Genomic DNA, 6,105 nt, shown 5'->3' on the forward strand with positions numbered 1-6,105 from the left:
TATTCATTGCAGCATTGTTCACAGTGGCCAAGACATGAAAAAAACCAAAAAGCCCTTCAATAGAGGATTGGATAAAGAAGATGTGGTACATATACACTATGGAATACTACTCAGCCATAAGAAATGATGACATCGGATCATTTACAACAACATGGATGGAACTTGATAACATTATACTGAGTGCAATAAGTAAATAAGAAAAAACTAAGAACTATATGACTCCATACATAGGTAGAACATAAAAATGAGACTCAGGGACATGGACAAGAGTGTGGTGGTTACCGGGGGTGGGGAGGGGAAGAGGGGGGTGGGGGAAGAGGAGGGGCACAAAGAAAACCAGATAGAAGGTGACGGAAGACTATATAACTTTGGGTGATGGGTATGCAACATAATCAAATGTCAAAATAACCTGGAGATGTTTTCTCTGAATCTATGTACCCTGATTAATTAATGTCACCCCATTAAAATGAACAAAAAGAATGCTGGCAATTGAAAGGCCCCATTGCTAATCCTAGCTCTAGCTACTTTTTCCAGGGGAGGAGGTAATGATTTTAAATCTCTCAATTTTTTAAAGAGGCTGAAAGTCTAATTTAGTTTATTTAATACCATGGCCCAAACAAAACGTGTTTGAGAACCAAATTTAAATTGTGGACTGGCAATTAATTGATTCCAAATGAAGGGAAGCACATAGATAGCCACAGCTGCTTGCTTGGATACCAAGGTTAATCCTGGTCTTGATGGGTTCAGGAATGTTTGAGATTTTGGGAGTGATGGTGGAATTGAGTGAATCAGGAAAGAGACCATGTTTTTCAAGTAAGTCTCAAGTAGGAAAACCATAGATATAGATATGGAGGAAAGTGTATGGGGGGGAAGCAATAAATGTGATATAAATTCTAAAGAAGAAAGAAAAGGAGTGTATAAATTTAAATAAGTACTATGTGGGGAGGAGGAAGTTGTGATTTTAAGGTAATTTTCCTTTGATAGTACTATTCTACTAAATAACTCTAAAACTTTGTTAACATTAATTAAACTTCACAAACCCTTGAGATAGGTAATTACTATAATTAAACTGATATTCCAGTTCAGTAAAATGAGACTTAGAATGCCCAAGGTCATAGTGAGATTGTGTGGCCCAGTTTGGCAGGCAAACTACATGTTCTTACTCCCCTGAAAGGAGTTTCCTAGCTCTCTTTCAATCTCTCTTTCTTTCTGGGACACAATGATAGGATAAATAAACTTGATCATTAAGAAGTTAAACTGCAAAGTTGGTTAGGGAAGCTTAAAGATAAAATAGAAAAATAACTAAATGAACAATCCATATACCATAAACATATATAATGTGCACATTCTACTTCAATTAATTGCATTTAAAATATTTCTATTTAAATTGCAAGTTTAGTTAAATGAGTCAGTAAATCAAGAAATCAATGCACGTAAAGCATTCTCCAAACTACGCAACAGCATAGAAAAGACTGTCATTAGTTTGGAAATAGAACACAACAGACAGACAGAAGGAACACTTCTTGTTGCTATAACTACGGCATAACAAAGGTCAGCATGGGAAAAACAAAACAAAACACCTTACTGGATTTAACGTTAATAACTCAGGGATATTATCTTTGATTTTTCCTGTTAACAAAGACAGATAAAAATCTTTTATTTTTAAAAGGGTAATTGAAGATAAACAATTAACAATTATGCATAAAAACGGTGTTGGTTTGAAATATAATATTGTGAGTAATATCAGAATCCTGTGCTTTTCACAGTTCAGATATCCAGATAACATTACATGTCAGATCACAAGTTCAGAAGGAAAATCACAAACATTTTATGAAAATTTCTTTATTGTATTTTAAAGTGACAAATTCAAAATGATCATTTCAATTCACATTTAACAAAAAATAGTTTAAATTTAATTTCAAAGTTTTATGAAGCTTAAAATGAATGAGTTTTATAGGCCTATATTTATGTCTTTAAAAAAGTGAATTTAGAAATATTAGAATTATTAAAATTCTTGGAGATTTGTTTCTTTGTTTTGAATAATTGGGTGAGTTCTGTCTGGTAATTTGAAAATTCAGCAACCTCTTTATAAAATGTCCAGTTTCCATATATAAATTAATTTTAACCAAAGTCCACCTCTTTCCTTTGAGCTAAGGAGAACATTAGTGAACTGAGTAAATTGGTTTTGAGGTTTTGACTGTGAATAATAAGAGGGATTGAAAGAGGAAACTTCGTTACTTGCTTTCCAGTGTTCAGTCAATCCTATTAGGTAAGATTTGTGTGCAGCGGAGAATGGCTGGAAGCACAAGGAACTGATGTGCACATATTTTGGACTACTATCCAGGAAACGTGGGCAGCTGTGACACTGGGTACTAGTTTACAGAGCTGTACGAAGTGCTTTCTGGTCAGCACATAATTGCCAATATTTCACAAAATTTCCAAACTTCATATTACTGCATCATTACTTATCTCTCTTAAGAAACACACTTTCAAGAAAGCACACTGGTAGCTTCATGCCTAAGGAATATTTTCCTAGAACAAAGGCCACTGTATGGTGCCTTGATATTGCCATGCAGAAGAAAAGAAAGATCCTAAAAAGCAACTTGAGGCTTAAATAGCAAATATATGTTTAGATCACTTAGTATCTGGAAACTATAAATATTTGCCATGACTTGGTGTTTTATACCCAAATTGACCCATTATTTCCTCCTTTAGTAAATATTTTTAGAAAGCTGAATTGTTATTGCTTGAGTTTTCTAATAATCCAATGAACCAAGCGCATCTAAAATACAAGGTAACATACAAGAAAGCCTAGAGCTCAACAAAAACAAGCCGAGTTCTGGAGTCTGTGGAAGAAGAGTTCTTTTGGAGGTTTTCATTTCTAGCCTGTTGTTTCTTCACTTGTAGGGGTTTCCATGTCTGGGGATCATTCTTATTACACTGCCTTGGAATATCACAGATGTAATTTTCCAGAAATAGGAATTTATATAAGGAGAAAGATTGCCATGAAGAAATAAGAATGGGCTAGCCCAAATGACGTCTTCTGAAAAAATTAATTCCCAAGATAGTATTTGGTAAGTATGTGTCTAGTGTCCAAACTATATGCAAAAGTAAGGGAATCTGTGCACTTGATAAATGGAGTTAATTTGAGTATGGTGCTAATAAGGCCTAGGTAATGCAGTTAACCCCATGAACCCATTATTTTCATTATGCTCAATAGTCACAGATTTTATTCTTACCAGTGGCTAGCCTTTCCATAAATGCACCCTGTAAGTCATTAGAAAGATAAGGCAAGAGAGTGTAGATAGTTCAAGACAAATTTATTATTGCTGAAAAAAAGCTTCAAGCACATGACCTGATGTTGGCAGGTTAAGAGTGCCAACTTCAAATATGAAGGTCAGCATAGTAATAATGATGTACCGATATTTAACTAGAAGTAAAAGAAAATAACAGGTGTGTAGAATATTGATTTTAAAAAACTAATTTTGCCCAACCTGTGGTGGTGCAGTGGATAAAACATCAACCTGGAACACTGAGGTTGTCGGTTCAAAACCCTGCACTTGTCTGGTCAAGGCACATATGGGAGTTGATGCTTACTGCTCCTCCCTCCTTTCTCTCTCTCCCTCTCTCTCTCTCTTTCTCACTCTCCTCTCTAAAATGAGTAAATAAATGAAAGTTTAAAAAAGCTAAAACAAACTTTAAAAACTAATTTCATCAAATTCCTTTTAAGTCACCAAGAAAACTCTGAAAGTGTTCTTAAAAACATTCAGTTAAGGAATTTAAAAATATTATTTCATTATAACATAATAATTCTTGATAAGTGAAAAAGTCCCTTATGTAAATAACAGTGTCTTCATCTTAGCATATGATTATTACTTTAAAAGATTTTTTTTCTTTCTTCTGGTCATGGTAAGGTGAATGACATTTTCTGGAAGAAGAGGATCTGCTGAACTGGAGAATTCTTTCAAGGTATAATAGATGAGATTCAAAAGATGGGGCCAACTGGAGAAGGGCTCCGAATGTTCTTTCATGAATTCTGCATTTTTATCCTACAAGCAATGGGGAACTGACTTCCACGATACCTATGCTACTTTCCTTCAATGTGCGTGGTGTGGTGCTAGGCACCTGTCCTGTGCCAGACAATTATGAGGTGGGACACAATTGAATAAGAAACAATCCCTGATATTAAGAATCTTAAATTCTGGTAAAAAAAAAAAAAAGATGATTAAGTAAAAATTCCAGGTAGCTACAGTCAAAGGAGACTTAAAGAAATGATACCTTATGTATAATTATATTTAAGCAGCATATTGCTTCCATGAAGGGTGTGGTTATTGCATTCTTACCATGTGAGTTACTGTGGAAAGAGGCAGACTAGTTAGTTGGGGGTACCAACCTCTTTTCCCTTAGATTGTCAAATAAAAACAATGATAATAGCCGACACAACGGTAGTTGTTCAATGTGAATGAATCAAAATTTACCTATATTTTTTGTCAGGTCAGCAAAAATATATGTTTTGATGTGCCACAGAATTTTCATAATTAGTTTATGTGTGCCATGCGATGAAAAAGGTTGAAAATCGCTACTGTGGGGATAGTATCAGCTGTCACCAAAAGTATTTCTTTACTTCACAGTCATAGAGTTTCATCTGGGGAGTGTCTGCCCAACAATTTCTGCAGCTAGTTGTAGCATGTGACTTGTTTTTCACAATTGCATGTGAGCTGCAGTGGGTCACTTCAAGACCAAGGTCTTTTACAAAGAGATCAGGGCTCATCCATGCCCTTCTGTTTGCTAAATGAAGTTGATAAGTAGTCCCTTAGGGATAATCAAGTCCCAAGATGGAAGGAAACTAGGTCCATGAATCACTCATAGAGAATAATTTGAAATTCCCAGCCTGGATTGTTACATGAACAAAAAAATAAAAACTTCTATAGTTTTGCATTGGTACATTTTTTTAGTTTATTTGTAACAATGGATAAACTATCTTTTAAAAACTTCTGGGATAATGACAATGATATTCACTATGATAATTATGGAAAGCAGGAGTGCTTTAAAAACAGCACAACCCAGAATTTCTACAAAGTAGAGGACCCTTTTTCAGGTGATATTCCAGTTGGAAGTTTTTACTCCCACATGAAGATATCAATGAAATCCTTGTATTCCTACATCAGATCACAAAACACAAAAATGAAAGCAATGGCACAACCCACATCCTGGCATTGAAAGCTATAGCATGCATTTTGCTGAGGGAACAAACCTTAAGTTTAGTACTTTATAGAGTTGTACATTCTGAAAGAGAGTTAGCAGTGGACTGTTCTCAGCAATTGTTACAAAAACCCTGATACATCACCCCGAAGAAGACAATATAGGCCATGGAGTAATGTGAGACATAGCAGATATACAAGCGGAAAAATTAGTATTAAAAAAAAAAAAAGGATATGAGGGAGACCAGAAAAGTGATGTTTCCTTTTATCACACTGGCTAAGGATCAATTAATACCCTAGAAACAAGGCAACGGGTGTTAGAGCAGAGCTAGGAGGTATACTGTTTATTACATGTCCTGTATACTCAATTAATGTCATATTAACAAGGGGTCTATGATCAAAACTGAAGGTAAGGGTCTAATATGCAGAGAGGGTTTATTGGTTAATTAATTATTTATCATAAGACTAGGGTAGAGGTTATAAGCATAAGTCTTTGCAGATAAATAGGACTGAGTACAAATTTCAGCCCTGTTACATATTCACTTTATGACCCAATCCAGGATATCTAATTTTTATGGGCCTCAATTTTCCATAGAAATACCTAATTTCTATTGGCCTATTATTTCCAGTGAAAATAACTACCTCATAGAAATACTGAAAAGATGAAATAAAATATCAGATTACTCAGTACAATGTCTGACACAGATCAGTCACTAACAGTAGTTCTAATTATTAATTATTAAGACTAAATCATCTGCAGTATTTCCTGTATAAATTAGAAAATACAGTTGTTTGGAATTAAGACGTTATTTTTTCTCACTTAAGGTTTCACTTTGAAAGAAAGTTTGAGACATTCTGAAAAAGGCAATTAAGTTTGGCATGAGAAAGCATGATGTATTTATTT

Source organism: Saccopteryx bilineata, chromosome 5 (genome assembly GCF_036850765.1).
Source record: "Saccopteryx bilineata isolate mSacBil1 chromosome 5, mSacBil1_pri_phased_curated, whole genome shotgun sequence".
Taxonomy (NCBI): domain Eukaryota; kingdom Metazoa; phylum Chordata; class Mammalia; order Chiroptera; family Emballonuridae; genus Saccopteryx; species Saccopteryx bilineata.